Raw genomic sequence first — 21,691 nt, forward strand, 5'->3', positions numbered from 1 at the left:
GTGGGGCAGCAAGGGGGTGCGTATTACCTTCACTTTTTACCACCACCTGGCTGTCCATGTGAAAGAGGTCTTACGCTTCTTCTTTTATTTTTATTTTCAAAAGCCTGTGGTGTGTGAACACACTCCAAAAACTCCACCCTGTAAAAAAAAAATGCACAACAAAAAGTGCACAGGGTGTACATATGGTGCTCCAAAAGTGAGGGACCTATTCCCTGATTCCCCAGGGTGTTAGGCTCCAGGTGGGGACTAGGGTACTTTTAGATGGTCCATCTTGCCGAAACCAGACGGATCCCGTTCTCTGGGAGGTCTGCCGAAACAGACCACCCCAAGTACTGGGTGGGGCTCCCCCGAAGGGCAGACCAAGCCAGAAGGCCATGTCCACCCCCTCACAAGATGTTAAGAGCAGGTGTTACGCTTCTTCTTTTTTTTTTTAAAAAGCCAGTGGTGTGTGAAAAACACCCAAAAACTCCACCGGATGCCAAAAAAGTACACACGCATAAAGAGTGAGACAAAACGTGCAACGGGTGTTACACTGTCCTCCACTAGGAAGGACCTTACCCTGATTGCCCGGGGTGTTAGGCTCCAGACGGGGACTGAGGTACTTGACTAGGTCTATCTGGCAGAAACCAGACGGACCACTTTCTCTGTCCATCTGGCAGAAACCAGACGGAGACCCCATGTGTCCGCCCCCTCCCAAGACGTTCAGGGTAGGCCCGAGGACCCACACCCTACTAATCAGTAATCACACAGTGACAAACGGTGCAACATCAAACAAAAAAATACAGTAAAGTGACGACACAGGGGTAAAATAAATAGAAAGTGGGGAGAAGGAAGGTGGGAGAAGTGAAAGTGGCCATTGTACAATACAATGGCCGGCCCTTCAGCCAGGAATCAAAAATTCCTCTGGTCCTAGCCAAAAGGCTCGGCCCTAGAGACAGGTGTGAAAAAAAGTGTGTAGTGAAGTGACTAAGGTGCCAAATCTCGAAGTGCCCCTCAAAACACATGTGCGAGCTATGTCACCCCTGGACTGCCACTCCAGGGGCACATTCACCACTGGCCTTTCTCTCAATACTGACCAACTGCCCAGGCAGTGCAGCCCCCACCCCACCCAGGAAGGTGTAGAGATCTGAGAGCTTAGGGAGAGCCTGTGTAATGACTCAACCACTACTCCCATTCACTCCTACCTAATTACATCTGGGAAATACTAACCGCTCCCCCAGGAGGGAAAGGGGAGCCAGTGTTCTCTCCCGGAAAACTGACTAGAGCAAGCACTACACCAATCTAGGCCAGAAGATGGTTCTCCGTCCTCACCAGGAGGCTTCCTTTTCGACTTTCTCTAAAGGCGGCCTAGTAAAGTCCCTTCGTTCGTCGAGCAGTACGCTTTCGGTCCGCCCTGATACTAACCATCCAGGTTGCCATTACGCCAAGAGGTCTTGCCTAGCCAACGACATCCCTAATCCACCGCCGTGGACTAGGGACGGTTAGCACAGCGCCACCTCTTGGCAACTGATAAGAACAGATACAACACTTGATCTAAGCCAAAAGGCCAAGATGGGTTACGCTTCTTCTACTGAATTTAATCACAGGTGTCTAATAGTGATGCCACTTCTAACCCTGCTGCTCTGGACATTGGCCCACAAGCACTGCTATGATAAACACAGTCATAGTGAATGAATTTAAACCATCACTGCAGGTACTGCTGTAGCTTATGATCAAAAAACATATTACTTCCAGATCTGTACAGTAATCTAGTGGGAAACTTTGCCTCTTTACAAAAAGCTTACTGTAATAAAGACCTGTTAGTGCTACTCCCTCTCCGTGTGCAGAGTGACTGGTCTTGTGCCGCCCATTCCTGTAACTTTCTGCAGGCAGCCTTTAGTGAGTTGATTTGTTGGGTCCCTCTCAATGTTCTGCTCTCTGCATAGGCTATATGCAGCACATACAAAGTAATTACTGCGTTTATTAAGACATTTGGTACACACAAAGTAGATTTACTGTATGTCCTTAGTGGCTACTAAGGTATATACGGTATTTAAAGTTTTTGTGCCCGAAGTTTAGCTTTAAAGCGGGGGTTCACCCTATATAAAAAAACATTTTTTATTTTTTTCCTCTAGCATTAAATTCGGCATAGTAGCGCGAGCTACAGTATGCCTGTCTGTATTTTTTTATCCCGGTACTCACTGTGCTATTGTACATTGAAGATTCCGGGGAATGGGCGTTCCTATGGAGAGAGAAGGTGATTGACGGCCGGCCCTGGCACGTCACGCTTCTCCGGAAATAGCCGAAATAGGCTTGGCTCTTCACGGCGCCTGCGCATAGCCTGTGCGCAGGCGCCGTGAAGAGCCGAGACCTACTCCGGCTGTCTTCGGGGAGCGTGACGTGCCAGAGCCGGCCATCAATCATCCTCCCTCTCCATAGGCACGCCCGTTCCCCGCGGGAGTCGGAATCTTGAATGTACAATAGCACAGTGAGTACGGAGATAAAAAAATACAGACAGGCATACTGTAGCTCGCGCTACTATGCCGAATGTAATGCTGCACTGTTGTTAAGGAGGGTGAACCACCGCTTTAAGTACACAAAACAAGATCACATTAATTCACTTGTAATTTTTACACTGTATCCTTATACACTATGGGGTTTACTAACACTGGAAAGTGCAAAATCACATGTCCGCATGTGTTAGGTCAAGCATTTTTTTTTTTTTTAAAGCTTAATTGAACAAGCTTAAAGCGGTGGTTCACCCTCCATAACAACATTTTAGCATAAAATTAGGCATAGTAGCGCAAGCTACAGTATTCCGTTCCGTTCCTATCCAGAGGGAAGGTGATTGACGGCCGGCTCTGGCACGTCACGCTCCCCGAAGACAGCCGGAGTAGGTCTCGGCTCTTCACGGCACTATACGGCGCCTGCGCACAGACTATGCGCAGGCGCCGTGAAGAGCCAAGTCCTATTTCGGCTATTTCCGGAAAAGCGTGACGTGCCAGAGCCGGCCGTCAATCACCTTCCCTCTGGATAGGAACGCCCATTCCCCGCGGGGAGTCGGAATCTTCAATATACGATTGCACAGTGAGTACGGGGCTAAAAAAATAAATACAGGCATACTGTAGCTCGCGCTACTATGCCTAATTTTATGCTAGAGGAAAATTTTTTTTTTTTTTTTATAGGGTGAACCCCCGCTTTAAGTAAAAAGCTGATTGGCTACCATGCACAGATGCACCAGATTCTGTGTAAAACCAGCTTTAATAAATCAGTCCCATACTGTGACAAATTACCACTCCTTTAATTACCTGTGAAGATACAAATATGAAAACTGCCATTGCTGATTTAGCTTTACAGATGCAAAGTCAAGGACTGTCACGAAGATCCTGGCTTAAGAGGTGACTTCACCTAGTGAGTCACAGACCTGTATGTAGCCAGTGAGGTCAGAAAAGTTCCCTATTTGCATTCCAAGTCAGTAACTCACTAGGCAATAAAGGACCAGGATCAATATGACAACCCCAAGTGTTTTACATTCTCTTGAATGAAAGAATATTTAGCAGATAATACATATTGGAAGTGTTTATTCTTGGCACTAAATGTGTCTGAGATGCTTCAAGCAGCATCAATGATGACACTTGCTTCCACTAGATTAGAATGTTTCTCTGATGAAAGCATTATAACTGTATATTTTGCCTTTGAATATTAAAGCTGAAGTATGTGGCAACAAATCTTATTCGGGCACTAGCTAGGTACCTCCAATGGTGTGTGCCCCACTGGTTGTTGCTTCCTTCTTGAAAAATATGTAATATATATATATATATATATATATATATATATATATATATATATATATATATATATATATATATACTGTTTATAATGCAATACCTGATGGTGATGTCAATGATGTCAATGAAGTTCTAGCATTAAACTAACAAAGTTTTTTAAAGAATACAAGGTGCTTTGTAATTGGACTTTACAGTGTGCTGATGGTCCGGTTTTGTCTGTGTTACAGGGCGGGTTTGCTGTGTTGAAAGGGCGGGTTGCAACACAGACAAAATCAGCCCTTCAACACAGCCACAAGCCGCCCTACAGCAGCACCAATGCACAATCTGAGTCTACCCCTGCTGTTTGTATAGGTTTAAATTGCGCCTGTGAAATGGTATCTCCCATCGAGAGATACCTCCTACGGTGTGCGCATGCGCCATGGTTACATCAGGGCAGCCGATTGCCAAATCAGCTGTTGTGCAGTCCTGTACGGTGCATACGCTGCACATCCCGGGCACTTCTCGATAGCGGGCACTTCTCGACAGAATACCGGCAATGTTGCACGAGAGCCGGCTGGCTGAGATGCAGCAACAGGAGCCATTGGCTTCCGCTGCTGTCAATTAAAGTAAGTAAGCCAAAGGAGAGAGAGGGGACAGGGCTAAGCCACAGCTCCGCGTCTGAATGGACACACAGAGCAGCAGCTCGGCTCAGGTGCCCCCATAGCAAGCTGCTTGCTGTGGGGGCATTCAGCGGGAGGGAGGTGCCAAGAGAGCAGACGGGGGACCAGAAAGGAGGAGGATCTGGGCTGCTCTGTTGTGCAAAACCACTGCACTTAGGCTGCAGAGAAGGAGATTGAGGGCTGTGTTCTCAATCCCCTTTCTCTGTCTCAAAGGTGAAACACCAGAGGTCTGTTTAGACCCCTGATATTTTACCAAAGCCACTCAATGGAGCTCCTAAAAAATTGTGCAAAAAAAAAAGAAGAAAATAAAAATTAAAAACTACGTACACCACTGGCAGAACTTCCAAGGTCACACTTGTGACCGGATCCTGGTGTTCCGCCACCATAGGGGGGGCCTGGACGGGGGTCAGCGGGGCCCTGAAGGTTCTAGTTAGGCCACTGCCGATAACTGTCCATTGGCAATGCTTTAAAATCCTTTACATGTCATTAATTTAGGGTTAACAGTTAATGATGGTGTTAAAATTATTGTTTCACTTCAGCAAATGTGGCAATACCTAATATGTATGGCGGAGTTGTCTTTTTATACGCCTGGGAAACAGATGCGTGTGTTTGCATTCATATGTGCAGTACATGTATGTTGTGTTGGGTGGCTTTTCAAGTATTTTTATAGCATATTTAAGTTCAATTTTAGTTTTTTATAGTATATTTAAGTTTAATTTAACTTAGTTGCCATCACAAGGGAGCTGATAAGAAGACATCCGCACTCTATTGACTCTGATAGAACAAAGACTGTGTTTAATCAGCTTTTAGCAGAGTGAACTTCTGGGTTCATACTACCAAAGGTTGAATGGATGGATGCTTGATCTATCCTGACATACCACCATGGAGGTCCTGAGCACCCAGGAGTGACAGTAAAGCCTATGGCGGGGGAGGCACCTAAATCACTTTTACCACAAAGACTTGGTGTAAAAAGGTGAACAAACTTTGCAACCTCCTTACTTGGGGCAGAAGAAAGGTGGAAGTTAAGATTATATTTCAACTATAGATGGTGTCTAGTGAGTTTAATTCTCCCCTTGGCTACTTATATGGCTTGGATACTCCAACAGTGCCACTTCCTGCCATAACTTCCTGTCCGCCTGGAAGTTTTAGGTGTTCCTCCTGTCCACATGGAAGTTTTAGGTGTTCCTCCTGTCCACCTGGAAGGTGTTCCTGCTGTTGCACTGCCCATAATGAAGAGAAAGTGCCATGTCCTCATAATGACAACAAATGGTGTGCACAGACCCAAAACTCAGACACAAAGATAAACTCTCCAGCACGTTAAAAATGTGAACTATCACTTTTGGGTGGACAGATCCTTTAGCTAAATCCCTGCCGTCTTCGTGAAAAATAAGTATGACAATTTGCTGCTTCTCTCCTTTTTATATTGGTAATCCAGGGAAAACTGATCATTCATCACTTTTTGACTGTCTGGAATATTTACATGTAGATATGTCTGATGTGCAGAGAATCATGGAATTTAGGGATCCAATCAAATATGCTGCATGGATTGGATGAAGGTTGGAAACATCTCCATACATACATACACTACTGTATATTGTCAAAAGTATTGGGACACCTGACCTTACACACACATGAACTTTAATGGCATCCCAGTCTTAATCCATAGGGTTTAATATTGAGTTGGCCCACCCTTTGCAGCTATAACAGCTTCAACTCTTCTGGGAAGGCTGTCCACAGGGTTTAGGCGTGTGTCTATGGGAAAGTTTGACCATTCTTCCAGAAGCACATTGGTGAGGTCAGGCACTGATATGGGACGAGAAGGCCTGACTTGCAGCCTCCACTCTAATTCATCCCAACCCTATAGGCTTGAGGTCAGGACCCTGTGCAAACTTGCTCATCCATGTTTTTATGGACCTTGTTTTGTGCACTGGGGCACAGTAATGTTGGAACAGGAAGGGGCCATCCCCAAACTGTTCCAACTAAGTGAAATAGTCCAAAATGTCTTGGTATGCTGAAGCCTTAAGAGCTTCCTTCACTGGAACTAAGGGACCAAGCCCAACCCCGGAAAAAAACAACCCCACACTATAAGCCCCCTCCACAAATGATTTGGACAAGTGCACAAAGAAAGGTCCATAAAGACAAGGATGAGTGAGTTTGGCGTAAAAGAACTTAAAGCGGAAGTTCACCCGCAAAAAAAATTTAAGATTAGATTCATGCTCATTTTGTCTAGGGGAATCGGCTAGTTTTTTTAAAAACGAAGCAGTACTTACCGTTTTAGAGAGCGATCTTCTCCGCCGCTTCCGGGTATGGTCTTCGGGTCTGGGCGTTCCTTCTTGATTGACAGGCTTCCGACAGGCTTCCGACGGTCGCATCTATCGCGTCACGAGTAGCCGAAAGAAGCCAAACGTCGGTGCGGCTCTATACGGCTCCTGCGCACCGATGTTCGGCTACTTTCGGAAAATCGTGACGCGATAGATGCGACCGTTGGAAGCCTGTCAATCAAGAAGCAACGCCCAGACTCGAAGACCATACCCGGAATCGGCAGAGAAGATCGCTCTCTAAAACGGTAAGTACTACTTTGTTTAATGAGCATGAATCTAATCTTAACATTTTTTGCGGGTGAACCTCCACTTTAAAGTGGATGCAAATAAAGTTCATGAGCGTGTAAAGGCAGGCATCACAATACTTTTGACAATATTGGGCCAGATCCTCAAAAGAGATACTCCGACTTAAGTGCTGTTCAGTCTGTGTGTAACTTTGGAAACGATCCTCAAAAGGCTTTTTCCAAAGTTACACAGAAGATCCGGCATGTGTAATTGATTTACACTGCCTAATTTTAGGATGCAGTACCGCATCCGCCGCTGGGGGCATTTCGAGTCGAAATGCCGTTGCTAGTATGCAAATTAGCACTTAAGGCGATCCACAAAGCTTTCTAGCTTCTTTTTTGTGCCGTAAGTGTTATTTTGCAAGTGTAAAATTAGGGCTCGTTTTACAAAGTGTAAAGTTAGTCACACCTTGTAAAGGCCCATTGCAGCGACGGCATTTGGTATGCTTTCCCGAGGGAGAACTCCACGTCAATTTGTAAAAAACAAAACCGGCATGGGTTCCCCCCCAGGAGCATACCAGGCCCTTAGGTCTGGTATGGGTTGTAAGGGGACCCCCCCTACGCCGAAAAATCAACGTAGGGGGTCCCCCTACAATCCATACCAGACCCGTATCCAAAGCACGGTACCCGGCCGGCCAGGAAGGGAGTGGGGACGAGCGAGCGCCCCCCCCCCTCCTGAGCCGTGCCAGGCCGCGTGCCCTCAACATGGGGGGGTTGGGTGCTCTGGGGCAGGGGGGCGCACTGCGGGCCCCCCCACCCCAGAGCACCCTGTCCCCATGTTGATGAGGACAGGACCTCTTCCCGACAACCCTTGCCATTGGTTGTCGGGGTCTGCGGGCGGAGGCTTATCGGAATCTGGGAGTCCCCTTTAATAAGGGGGCCCCCAGATACCGGCCCCCCACCCTAAGTGAATGGATATGGGGTACATCGTACCCCTATCCATTCACCTGGAGGCAAAAAGTAAAAGTTAATAAACACACAACACAAGGCTTTTTAAAATATTTTATTATTCTGCTCCGGACGCCCCCCCTGTCTTCGTTATTAGCTCAATTACCAGGGGGGGCTTCTTCTTCCGCTCTCCGGGGGTCTTCTCCGCTCTCCGGGGGTCTTCCGCTCTCCGGGGGGGCTTCTCCGGACTCCGGGGGGGCTTCTCCGGACTCCGGGGGGCTTCTTCCATCTTCTCCCCTCTTCCGCTCTTGACTCGGCGAACCCCGGTTCTTCTGCAGCTCTCCGGTGCCTTCTTCTTCAGCGCTGGCTGCCTGCTATGTTTGTGTGTTAGCTCGATTTCAAACAGGCAGCCGGCGCGGTCTTCTGTGGCGTCAGGGTCTTCTGGTCTTCTGTTCTTCCGATGTTGCCTCGTCGCCTGTTGTCGCTGTAATGATGGAAGCGCGCCTTGCATCCCATTTATATAGGCATCACCGTCCCATCATGCTCCGGTAGGTACCCACGTGGTGGGTGCCTACCCACGTGCACCCACCACGTGGGTACCTACCGGAGCATGATGGGACGGTGATGCCTATATAAATGTGATGCAAGGCGCGCTTCCATCATTACAGCGACAACAGGCGACGAGGCAACATCGGAAGAAAGGAAGAGAAGACCCTGACGCCACAGAAGACCGCGCTGGCTGCCTGTTTGAAATCGAGCTAACACACAAACATAGCAGGCAGCCAGCGCTGAAGAAGAAGGCACCGGAGAGCTGCAGAAGAACCGGGGTTCGCCGAGTCAAGAGCGGAAGAGGGGAGAAGATGGAAGAAGCCCCCCGGAGTCCGGAGAAGCCCCCCCGGAGTCCGGAGAAGCCCCCCCGGAGAGCGGAAGACCCCCGGAGAGCGGAGAAGACCCCCGGAGAGCGGAAGAAGAAGCCCCCCCTGGTAATTGAGCTAATAACGAAGACAGGGGGGGCGTCCGGAGCAGAATAATAAAATATTTTAAAAAGCCTTGTGTTGTGTGTTTATTAACTTTTACTTTTTGCCTCCAGGTGAATGGATAGGGGTACGATGTACCCCATATCCATTCACTTAGGGTGGGGGGCCGGTATCTGGGGGCCCCCTTATTAAAGGGGACTCCCAGATTCCGATAAGCCTCCGCCCGCAGACCCCGACAACCAATGGCAAGGGTTGTCGGGGAGAGGTCCTGTCCTCATCAACATGGGGACAGGGTGCTCTGGGGTGGGGGGGCCCGCAGTGCGCCCCCCTGCCCCAGAGCACCCAACCCCCCCATGTTGAGGGCACGCGGCCTGGCACGGCTCAGGAGGGGGGGGGGCGCTCGCTCGTCCCCACTCCCTTCCTGGCCGGCCGGGTACCGTGCTTTGGATACGGGTCTGGTATGGATTGTAGGGGGACCCCCTACGTCAATTTTTCGGCGTGGGGGGGTCTCCTTACAACCCATGCCAGACCTAAGGACCTGGTATGCTCCTGGGGGGGGAACCCATGCCGGTTTTTTCTTTGAAAATTGGCATGGAGTTCTCCCTCAGGAATGCATGCCGCTGTCATTTTTTTTTTCCCCGACGCAACTTTAAGCCGTCGCGATCCTCAAAACTCGGCGTAACGTAACTTCGCGCATGCGCAGTACGGCCGACGCGCATGCGCAGTACGGCCGGCGCGGGAGCGCGCCTCATTTAAATGGGACTCGCCCCATTTGAATAGGAACGCCTTGCGCCGGCGGAATTTTAGTTACACAGCCTGAAATTTCTAGATAAGTGCTTTGTGGATCAGGCACTTAGGTAGAAACTTTAAGCCAGTGTAACTTAAATTGGATTTTTTAAGTTACGTCAGGTTTTTGTGGATCTGGCCCATAGTGTATATGAAGGGAGTATCACAAAATGTGACAATCACTGCTCTGTGATATGGCTGGGCCTCAAGGGTCAAGGGTCCCCAAGAAGTTACTGCCTTTGCTATGTGTGTTGATAAATGATGGCATCAACCAGACAGAAATGATATTTTATATACTTATCAAAGAGGCATTTGCAAACGTCTGAACTGTGTTAGCAACCATTTTAGGCTTTAAAAAGTTAGATGCGGTGGCAGGCCAACAAAAGGCTTTATGTCTTGCTTTCAAGAGTGATAGTGCAATTTTAGACCACTTGGCATAAACTTCTACCCAATTCTGGAGATGGCCTGGCCTGCTACAGACGGTACTTTTGCCAACTCAAGCGCTCAAAACTCAAGCCATTTTCTGTTCAAATAAAACATACTGTATCTGTCATATGTTTATTTCATCTGGTCACGTTATTTCCTGTTACACCAATGCCAAACATCTTTATAGTTCATATACTTCTTGTGTTTCAAATAAATATTATTTTTGTTTTTTGTATAATTTTCATTTTCCGGTAAATGGTTTCATCTGCAGTGCAACAATGTCTTCTGCAATCCGTAAAACAGTATGCCATCGATGCAAAGTAACCAGTATATCACCTTAGAATAAAAGAATATAGGGCAATGTATAGATGGGTGTGTCATATTTTTTTCTATTTAGATTATATGATACAATTGAAACTATAGCAACTCTCTTTACAGTATATAAATGTTATATAATAGATATATTAGATTTTGGAAATATTTTTACCAGTTGAATGAAAAACAAATAATAAAACAAAGCATCAAGCATATCCAAAGCACTATTAGAAAGATAATAAAGCGCACACATGGTTTGTATGCATGCCTGCACCAAAGTGCCAGACTGACTGTCACAAGATTTGAGGTAGGTGAGAAAGCCTAAAGGAAGCTAATGAGAATATTACATGTGTGGAGTCATGCACATTACTACATACATATTAAAGGAATAAAAATGGATTGCTTATCCATGAAATGATTCCAGATCATGGTGTCCTAGTGTGTCACTGTGTCACTAGTTTACCCCTGATGTGTCTCAGAAATTATTTATAGGCAGAGATCTCGCTAGACCTTGAGTAGACTGTGAAAAAGCCATGTTTGAAGATAGGTGAGGTCTGCTAACGATATATCATTACAAAGCAAAAATGTGTAACCTGAAAAACATCCATTGCACATACAAATCACGTGGTATGATAGGTAGATGATAGGTAGATAGATAGATACTCAATAGATGATAGATAGATAGATAGATAGATAGATAGATAGATAGATAGATAGATAGATAGATAGATAGATACTCAATAAAAGATAGATAGATACTCAATACATGATAGATAGATAGATAGATAGATAGATAGATAGATAGATAGATAGATAGATAGATAGATAGATAGATAGATAGATAGATAGATAGATACTCAATAAAAGATAGATAGATACTCAATAAAAGATAGATAGATACTCAAAAAAAGATAGATAGATAGATAGATAGATAGATAGATAGATAGATAGATAGATAAATAGATAGATAGATAGATACTCAATAAAAGATAGATACTCAATAACAGATAGATAGATAGATAGATAGATAGATAGATAGATAGATAGATAGATAGATAGATAGATAGATACTCAATAGAAGAAAGATAGATAGAAAGATAGATAGATAAATAGATACTTAATAGAAGATAGGTAGATACATAGATAGATAGATAGATAGATAGATAGATAGATAGATAGATAGATAGATAGATATTTAATAAACGATAGATATATAGATATATAGATACTTAACGGAAGGTAAATAGATAGATAGATAGATAGATAGATAGATAGATAGATAGATAGATAGATAGATACTCAACAAAAGATAGATAGATAGATAGATAGATAGATAGATAGATAGATAGATAGATAGATAGATAGATAGATAGATAGATACTCAATATAAGAAAGATAGATAGATAGATAGATAGATAGATAGATAGATAGATAGATAGATAGATAGATAAATAGATACTTAATATAAGATAGGTAGATAGATAGGTAGATAGATAGATAGATAGATAGATAGATAGATAGATAGATAGATAGATAGATAGATAGATAGATAGATACTTAATAGAAGATAGATATATAGATACTTAACAGAAGATAAATAGATAGATACTCAATAGAATATATATATATATAGATAGATACTTAATAGAAGATAGATAGATAGATAGATACTTAATAGAAGAAAGATAGATAGAAAGATAGATAGATAAATAGATACTTAATAGAAGATAGGTAGAGAGATAGATAGATAGATAGATACTTAATAGAAGATAGATATATAGATACTTAACAGAAGATAAATAGATAGATAGTTGGATAGATAGATACTCAATAGAATATAGATAGATAGATAGATACTTAATAGAAGATAGATAGATAGATAGATAGATAGATAGATAGATAGATAGATAGATAGATAGATGCTCAATAGAAGATAGATATATAGATACCTATTATAAGAAAGATAGATACTCAATAAAAGATAGATAGATAGATAGATAGATAGATAGATAGATAGATAGATAGATAGATAGATAGATACTCAATAGAAGATAGATAGATAGATAGATAGATAGATAGATATATAGATAGATAGATAGATAGATAGATAGATAGATAGATAGATAGATAGATAGATAGATAGATAGATAGATAGATCCTAAATAAAATATAGCTAGATAGATACTCGATAGATAGATAGATAGATAGATAGATAGATAGATAGATAGATAGATAGATAGATAGATACTCAATAAACGATAGCTAGATAGATACTCAATAGATAGATAGATAGATAGATAGATAGATAGATAGATAGATAGATAGATAGATAGATAGATAGATAGATAGATAGATACTAAATAAAATATAGCTAGATAGATACGCAATTGAAGATAGATAAATAGATAGATAGATAGACCTTTTGATGCCTTATAAAAAAAGATGTGGTGACAGCAGGGAGTGAATATAGCAGTGTTGATGGCCAATGTCATGGAGCTTGCACTGGTATACAATACAAATAGCATGGCATGGTATGGATTGCTCCCAATACATGGAAGGTAGAAGGAATAAGCAATCTCGGGTTGGCACACCCAGCCAGGGATGTAAATGTGATTTACACCTGAGATGAATGTGATGGATAAATAAGATGTGACCATGTGGCTGTAGTGTGTAGATGACAGGCAGCATGGAGCTGTCCACACACCCATCTACCCATCCATACATACATACATACATAGCACGCTGGTTGCTCCTTTGTTGCAGATCTTCATCAGTGAGGTTTGTGGGAAACTCCCTTCCATCATCTCACCACCCCATCACCCCAGAATGATGAAGCCATGAGGACCTTACCTCCTGACATGTCAGCAGCAGCAGCATCCAGTGTAGGCAGGGTATCAGCAGCTGGTCCCAGCCCAGCCCTGCAGTGTGTCCCTGGCTCTGAGCTCCCAGCCACTCCCTGCAGCCAAAGGACACAAGTTGGTGGGGGAGGAAACGGTAGCAGAGTGGGCACAGTGGTGACAGCAGAGGCAGCTCCCTGAGAGCCCCGATCACTCCTTGTCCTTCCTTGGGGGTGAAGGGCAATCCAGTACAGGGACCATCAGATGGTGTCAGTCATTGTAACATCCTCCGGGTGGGAGTAGAGGAGAGATGGATCCATGGTACCTGGGTGAGTCCTGTGCTGAGATCTCCTGTGCACTCCTCTAGGCTGAGCTCTCCTGTGCTGAGCTCTGTGTACTCTCCTGAGCTCTGTGTACTCTCCTATGGAGTGATGTGATGCGGCTCAGCCTGCTCCTCTCAATGGATGAAACAAAAGAGGAAGCAGAGGGGAGATCGCAGGCAGAGGGAGGGAGGGATGAGGGAGGAGGGGACATCCAGCTGTTTTTAGAAGGCAGTGGAGAATACAGACTTCTGTTTCCTAGATCTGCCATTTTTTCTGGAACCAGGAGGGAGGGCAGATTTCACCAACATTTCTCAGTCTAGGAGGATGGTGGGAAAAGATCTGCAGTCTTTTTATAGCTCTACAATACAACTTTCCTATTACTATCCATCTGCTAGGACAAGCACACCAAGATATGCAAGCTTTCTCTGCAAAGATTTCCTACAGTCTCTGTGTTATGGAATACTGATCACAGACAGGAATGTTTACAAATCCTTTGTTATCAAACACATTCTCCCATGTCTGCCTTTGCCTGCACAATATAATCAGATAGTAAATAGTACAGGCAGTTTGCATGTGCCATGTGATCTGGTGCCTGCTGATGCACTTCGTTTGCAATCAGTGTTTGGGGTAACAGAAATGTACTGGCACCCGCAGTCGAATCACCAAGGACGTGCTCACACCTGAGCGTTTTGTCGCCTGAAGCGTGACGCTTAAAAACGCTAGAGGGGGAAAAAATACATATTATTCCCTATGGAGACGGTTCACATCTCCACTCCAATTCGCCTGACGCCGAACGCCTGAAGCTCAAACAAGTTCCGGACCCTTTTTTGTCGCGCGTATCGGGCGGTTTGGGCGTTTTTGAGCGTTTCCATTTCCCATAGAAAGTAATGGAAACGCTCGATTCAAGCGACTAGCGCGACAACGAGCGTTTGCTACGGGCGTTTTGTCGCTTTAATCAATAGAACATTTCACCAAGGCAGAAGATAAAAAAAATCTACCAACATAGCAACAAGTGATGAAAAAATTATCATTTTTCCTATTGGCTAAAATAAAAAACGTCGAAGTACAAAAACGTCAGACGACGCTGTATGCAAACGCGAAAAAAAGCATGAATACGCGCGGAAAAAAAGACCGAATGACCTACGCTCAGGTGTGAATGCAGCCTTAGTGCTTTAGGCAGGGTGGCTTTGATTTAAATCAAGTTAATTTAAATCAAGATTTAAATCACTAGTAAAAATGGCTTGATTTTAACCAACTAAATTTAAATCACAATTTTTAAAGAGCAACTGTCATTTCTGTCCCACAGCGGCTCCTCCTCTGACCCGTTATTGACTCACCAAAAGTTCCATTCACTTTAAATGGGACACAGGGCTGGAGCAAGGATTTTTAACACCCTAAGCAAAACCTCATTTTGCCACCCCCCTTGGCTCCACTCCTGACTCCACCACCTTTGCCCTGATCATGTATACCCCAACTTTTTAATGAAGTGCCTATCAAATGCAGCCTCACCAGCACCCATCAAATGCAGCCTCACCAGCACCCATCAAATGCAGCCTACTTGCTCCCATCAATGCAGCCTACCAGCACCCATCAATGCAGCCTACCAGTGCCCATCAATGAATATTTGCTTGCTTTTATTCATTGGGGAGTCGGGACACAGACACAGTCCTCCGCCACTGCTGCGCCTCTGACACTATGTGCGAACGGAGCGGTGACTGCCTGCTGATGCTGAGACTTAGTTGCTTGCTGCAGAGACAAGAGAGTAGGAACACCAGTGGCAGTGTGCCTTATGCGGCTGCCTAGTTTGTCTAGTGTCACATATCTGATGGTTGTGAGCCCGAATTGCAGAGGACGGCCTCCCTTACGGCTCCCACTCGTGGCCCCCTGATAGGGTAACAGTAGGCACAGGAGTAAGGAGTGGCACGGGTGCCTGGCAGGAAGAGGAAGTGGATCAGTCCAGCAGAAGCTTCCTTGCAGGAACTGGATTTCCCGGAACTGGATCAGCTTAGCAGACTGGATCAGCTCAGCAGACTGGATCAGCTTAGCAGACTGGATAGGCTCAGCAGACTAGATCAGCTTAGCAGACTGGATATGCTCCGCAGACTGGATCAGTTTAGCAGACTGGATAGGTTCAGCAGACTGGATCAGTTTAGCAGACTAGAACCGTTCAGCTGGACTGGAACTAGGAACAGACTGGAACCGTTCAGCTGGACTGGAACTAGGAACAGACTGGAACCGTTCAGCTGGACTGGAACTAGGAACAGACAGGATGGTCAGACAGGTCTGGTCGGTCATCGGGCGGCAACAAGGTACAGAGGTGCAGACAGAAGGGTAGTCAGAACAGGCAGAGGATCAGGTGCAGGCGGATGGCTGGAATAGTCACAGGTAAGCCGGGGTCTTTCACAGGTTAAGTCTCAGATCGGGTTTCAGATACACAACGCTGTAGAGCAGACAGCGGGGATGGTGTGTGAGAGGTCGGCTTAAATAACCCGCCTGGCTCCAACAGAGGTGTGCACACGTGCACGCATACGCATGCGCGGTCGGGAACCGCAAAGTCTGAGTCGCCTGTTTCTGGCAGAATCTTCATGACACCTAGTGGTAGCACCGACCCTGATGGGACGGCTGGTGATGCGGCAGTGACACAACAAGGTGAAGGACGTGGCAGCAGCAAGTGAGTGGATTCCCAGCAACAGGCGCTGCCATGATGGATCTGCTACCTCTGCTGCTCCTGCTTCCACTACTGTGACTGTTCAAACAATAACTGGTGCTGTTCCTGCAGCAGGAATGACATTTCCTGAGGCATGAGTACTAAGCCCTGAAAGATTCTCTGGGGACCGGACTAAGTTTAGAGCATTCCGCAATGCTTGTCAGCTCTATTTTTCACTCCAACCACAGACTTTTGCAGCAGAAACTACCAAGGTGGGATTCATCACATCCTTGCTCCAGGGTGAACCCCAAACCTGGGCTCATTGTCTGTTAGAAATAAAGGACGCACAGCTAAATACCATGTCCTTCTTCCAGGCAATGTCCCAATTGTATGAGGACCCTCAATGAACTACTACTGCCGAGTGCTCTCTCCATGCACTCCAGCAAGGCTGCAGAGCAGTTGAGGACTATGTTACGGACTTTAGATGCTGGAGTGCAGGCACCGGCTGGAACAACACAGCTCTGCGACATCAATTCCACCTGGGGTTATCAGAAGGTCTCAAGGATGAATTAGCTTGTGTGGGTGTGTCAAGTTCTCTGGAAGATTTAATTACATTATCGATCCAGGTCGAACGTCGCCTACAATAACGCAGGTGGGAAAAATCAGCATTTCCGTCCCAGCCTGTATGGACGATGCCTAAAGTTCTATTTCCTGCTCAGCCAACACCTGTAAAGTTGGTTCGCTCTGCAAAAGAAGCAGTAACACCCATACGACTTGGTCTGATTCATCCATCACTTTCTCTAGAAGAACGTTCACCACGTCGTCAGGGCAATCTCTGCCTCTACTGTGGCGGCTGATGGCAAAACCTACAAATGCACTCCAACTAAAAAGTCAGTAAAGCTGATTTCCAACATGGTGCCGTGGCCTTCATCTCCCAGCGTTCATGTGGAGCCGACAACCTGAAGGAAGTGGGTAAGCCTCCTAAACCTCCTAAAGTAACAGGGAGAGACCCCCCAGGGACATATTATACTATGCCCAAAATCTGTCTGGGACTATGGGGCAGAGATGCGAGGAAGATATGGCAGCTACCCCAGCTATATTCCATGCAGAACCGGAGGGGAAGTAGCTTTTACAGGGCCCCTCTTCCACTACTGATCCACTTCTCTCTGACGTGGAGGAAGATGAGGGGGATGATGAGGCAGAACAACCCACTTTGACAGACATCCTCAGAGCGGTGTATAAGTGCATAGCCTCTGGGCACACTCTCCAGGAGCAGTTATGGGGTCTGAAGGGGGAACTAGGGTTTATTTGCCATGACACACAGAAAGTTAGAGTACACACCACTGCTGCAGAGGGTCGCATAGAGGATAAGCTGACCCCACTCATAAGAGACACTCAGATCACAGCGAGACTTGCTAGAGCAAAGGAGCTTAAATCGGATGATATTGAAAACCGTCTGAGACAGAATGATGTTCGCATTGTGGGGCTCCCAGAGAAGACGGAGGGTAGAGACCCCACTAAATTTGTGGAAAACTGGCTACTTGAGGTCTTTGGGAGGGAGGTGTTTACCTCACCTTACTTGGTCGAGCGGGCACATAGAGCCTTTTCCACCAGGCCATCCGCCTCCCACCCTCTTAGCCAGAGTCCTTAATTACAAAGATAAGGAAGTTGTGCTCCGCCAGGCAAGGGAACGGCGTAACATACAGTTTAATGGAGCTCACATCTCATTTTACCCTGACTACTCTGCGGAATTGCAGTGACACAGAGCCAGATTTGCAGATGTGAAAAAGAGAATTCAACAACCCCAGGCTACCCATGCCATGCTGTTTCCATCAAGACTCCACATTACAGTTAGAGGCCAAGCACAATTTTTGGAATCGGCTGAAGATGCATCTGCATGGATAGATGCCAACAAAAATGTTATTTGCCAGTCAAGGAGGGTGGCAGCGGAGGAGGATTGACATTGCATACTACTGGTTCCTGAATGGAAGTGGGGAAAAAGGAAGATGCCTTCCCACTGTTTTTCTTAAGGATTTCGGCAGTTTGGTTGGGAGACAAAAAAATAAAAATCCTTTCTCAAAAGAGTTTAACATAATCTACAAGTTCAAAAGGAAAGACCTAGTTGATTTCCTTTGAGGATTACAAGTTGGGCTGCTAGGAGAAACCCTAGGTTCCGTTTCGTTACCTGTCGGCCCGATTGTCTCTTCTGTCATAGGGAAATGGTGACACTTCCTGTTCTTTATTTGTTATTTTTCTTTATTGTTCAATCACAATGTCATTATTATTCCAGAAATGTTGTTCCCAGTTCATGTCAATGTGAGTTCAATGTATGGCTAAGCCCTGACACTTCTCCAGTGCACCATATCCACTATATTGCTCAACACTCAGGTCTATTATGCTCGGCCAAGCAGGACTGTGAATTATTCTGGACATGTAAGGCTTTGAATATTTTTGACCCTATTACTAACACTTTAGTGCTTCTAGATGGCCACTGTCCCTATATTATCTTGGAACATTAGGGGTCTCCAGGAGTCGCACCATAGTGTTCACTATCCTCAGGAAGTACTCACCTGCTATTTATGCCCTTCAGGAAACTCATCTAGAACAAGGGACAGTATCTTGTCTTAACTTTTCATGGTTGTTCTGGGCATACCATTTTACACACACCTCCTATTCAAGGGGGGTGAGTGTACTGGTACACCGATCAGTGGATTTCCAAGTGTATTATAAATTGATTGATTCTGAAGGAAGGTATGTGATCCTGTTATGCACAATCTATCAACTGAAGTGTATTCTTGCTGCTTTATATGTCACACCTCCTTTTAACTCATTAAGAACACTGTTGGCATTCCAGGTGGGTAGCCCTGAACTACCTCTAATTGATGTGGGAGACCTTAATTGCTTTATGGTCCCTGTCTTAGATAAACATCCCCCTCTGGCGACAGGCCTGTTTATGCACACCCCAAACATCCCGCTTACTGCATTATAATCAATATTTGGTCTGGGGTATATCTGATCACTCGCCCTTATTGGTCTATTTGAATGCTAAATCTAACACGACCTTGCCAAGGGCCCCCTGGAAAATCGGTGCCTTTGGGTTAAACCTATTTCCTTCTCACGATAGAATAGCTGCTGCAATTTATGAGTTTTGGATGCACCATGTAGACCATCCCGACTTGAACAGGACCTGGGATGCCTTTAAAGCATTCATGAGAGGTATCCTCATCACTGAGGTTAAGGGTATTAAAGCTAAGATGAGTGCACAGAAAGAACAGGCTGAGCAGCTGGTGTGACGGTTGGAGGCACAGTTCATAATAGCCCCACTGATCCTAATAGCGCAGGCTACTCATCAACAAAATTGTAGGACTATATAAAAAATATCAGAATTTATCCGAAGATAGTACTGATCCAAGCGCTCTATGGATATAGTGTGATATCTGCTGAGATATGTGAAGTGGTAGTTTTTGGCAGAATAGCAGCTATTATAAAAGAAATGCTAGAAATGAGGAAAGGTGTCTCTATATGGAAACACTAACAGCGCTCAGGTAAAAGAAAAAAATCTAAAATTACCCCTCTGCTTATGGTGATAGATATTCACCCTTGGTGAGAGCAATTGTCACTCCAAATCAATCATATACCATGAGTGAAAAAGAAGAGCACAAAACCTCACTGAAATGATAATGGTTGAAATTGCAAAAGAAACGATGATACAAAGTCCATTTACCAAAAAAATGCATTAGCATAAAAAAGTCTCTAAAATCATTGTAATTCCTGTGCGTTGTTATACTCCTGAAGTGTCCACACAAAGATCTTCACATACAGGTCTCCCTTAGGAGTTCTACTCACCAGATTCCTATGGTGTAATCAGCCTTGAGAACTCCTGTGATCCTGCTGGGCTCCTTCCAATGGTATGCCTAGGATGTATCCTGGAAGACTCTAAATATCTTTCCTCCTATTACCAGCGTCTCTCGGTGGAGTGGATGGGTAATCAAGGGCAGAGTATGATCATGGAAAATAAGCATAGGAAAGGAACATAGTGTGATATTGCTTTTTATTCAAACCAAGCCCCTCACAAAATGTTATGCTTACAATGTAATAGAAAAATACAGGCACATCAGATGTTAGGACTATTAGCTCACGTAGCTATGTTGCTTGTCAGCTCAGCTCCAGCTGACAAGCTGCTCGTTCTATACAACTGCTGTCTGTATGGGTGTAGACTCGTCGTGTAGCCACGCCCTGACGCGTTTCGGGATTGGTTCCCATCTTCAGAGGGTGAAGACGGGAACCCTCTGAAGACAGGAACCAATCCCGAAACGCGTCAGGGCGTGGCTACACGACGAGTCTACACCCATACAGACAGCAGTTGTATAGAACGAGCAACTTGTCAGCTGGAGCTGAGCTGACAAGCAACATAGCTACGTGAGCTAATAGTCCTAACATCTGATGTGCCTGTATTTTTCTATTACATTGTAAGCATAACATTTTGTGAGGGGCTTGGTTTGAATAAAAAGCAATATCACACTATGTTCCTTTCCTATGCTTATTTTCCATGATCATACTCTGCCCTTGATTACCCATCCACTCCACCGAGAGACGCTGGTAATAGGAGGAAAGATATTTAGAGTCTTCCAGGATACATCCTAGGCATACCATTTGAAGGAGCCCAGCAGGATCACAGGAGTTCTCAAGGCTGATTACACCATAGGAATCTGGTGAGTAGAACTCCTAAGGGAGACCTGTATGTGAAGATCTTTGTGTGGACACTTCAGGAGTATAACAACGCACAGGAATTACAATGATTTTAGAGACTTTTTTATGCTAATGCATTTTTTTGGTAAATGGACTTTGTATCATCGTTTCTTTTGCAATTTCAACCATTATCATTTCAGTTAGGTTTTGTGCTCTTCTTTTTCACTCATGGTATATGATTGATTTGGAGTGACAATTGCTCTCACCAAGGGTGAATATCTATCACCATAAGCAGAGGGGTAATTTTAGATTTTTTTCTTTTACCTGAGCGCTGTTAGTGTTTCCATATAGAGACACCTTTCCTCATTTCTAGAATTGTAGGACTACTTACAGGACATAGAGCTGCCCTGCCTTTCTGCATCGCAAAAGTCACTTTTAGACGCCCCTATAAAGATAAAGGAACTGCAGGAGGCTCACTCCTAATTCTAAGGCCCCTGGGGATGATGGCCTCCCAATGGAAATATACAAGCAATATGGGGATCCATTCTACTACAATTATTTAGACCCCTTTCACACTGAGGCGCTTTACAGGCGCTATAACGCTAATGCCGCGTACACATGGTCGGTCAAACTTATGAGAACGGTCTGACGGACCGTTTTCATCGGTTAACCGATGAAGCTGACTGATGGTCAGTTGTGCCTACACACCATCGGTTAAAAAAACGATCGTGTCAGAACGCGGTGACGTAAAACACAACGATGTGCTGAAAAA

The 21,691-nt window shown here is 45.0% G+C and overlaps 1 protein-coding gene and 1 pseudogene across 3 annotated transcripts in view; both read right to left on the minus strand.

The window, feature by feature from the left end:
• Nucleotides 1-13,740, minus strand: part of CLIP2 (CAP-Gly domain containing linker protein 2) — a 172,954-nt gene extending 159,214 nt beyond the window's left edge. Inside the window, exon 1 of one of the 3 annotated variants that reach the window (XM_040336701.1) lies at nt 13,274-13,740. The gene's annotated coding sequence lies outside the window, so the exon portion shown is untranslated. Of the gene's footprint in view, nt 1-13,157; nt 13,219-13,273 lie in introns of those variants that run through there. The other 2 variants (XM_040336703.1, XM_040336702.1) reach the window with 2 other exon arrangements.
• On the minus strand, nt 1,426-1,558 carry LOC120930013 (annotated as a pseudogene).
• Nucleotides 13,741-21,691: the final 7,951 nt, after the last annotated feature.

The sequence above is a fragment of the Rana temporaria genome, chromosome 2 (genome assembly GCF_905171775.1).
Source record: "Rana temporaria chromosome 2, aRanTem1.1, whole genome shotgun sequence".
Lineage (NCBI taxonomy): Eukaryota > Metazoa > Chordata > Amphibia > Anura > Ranidae > Rana > Rana temporaria.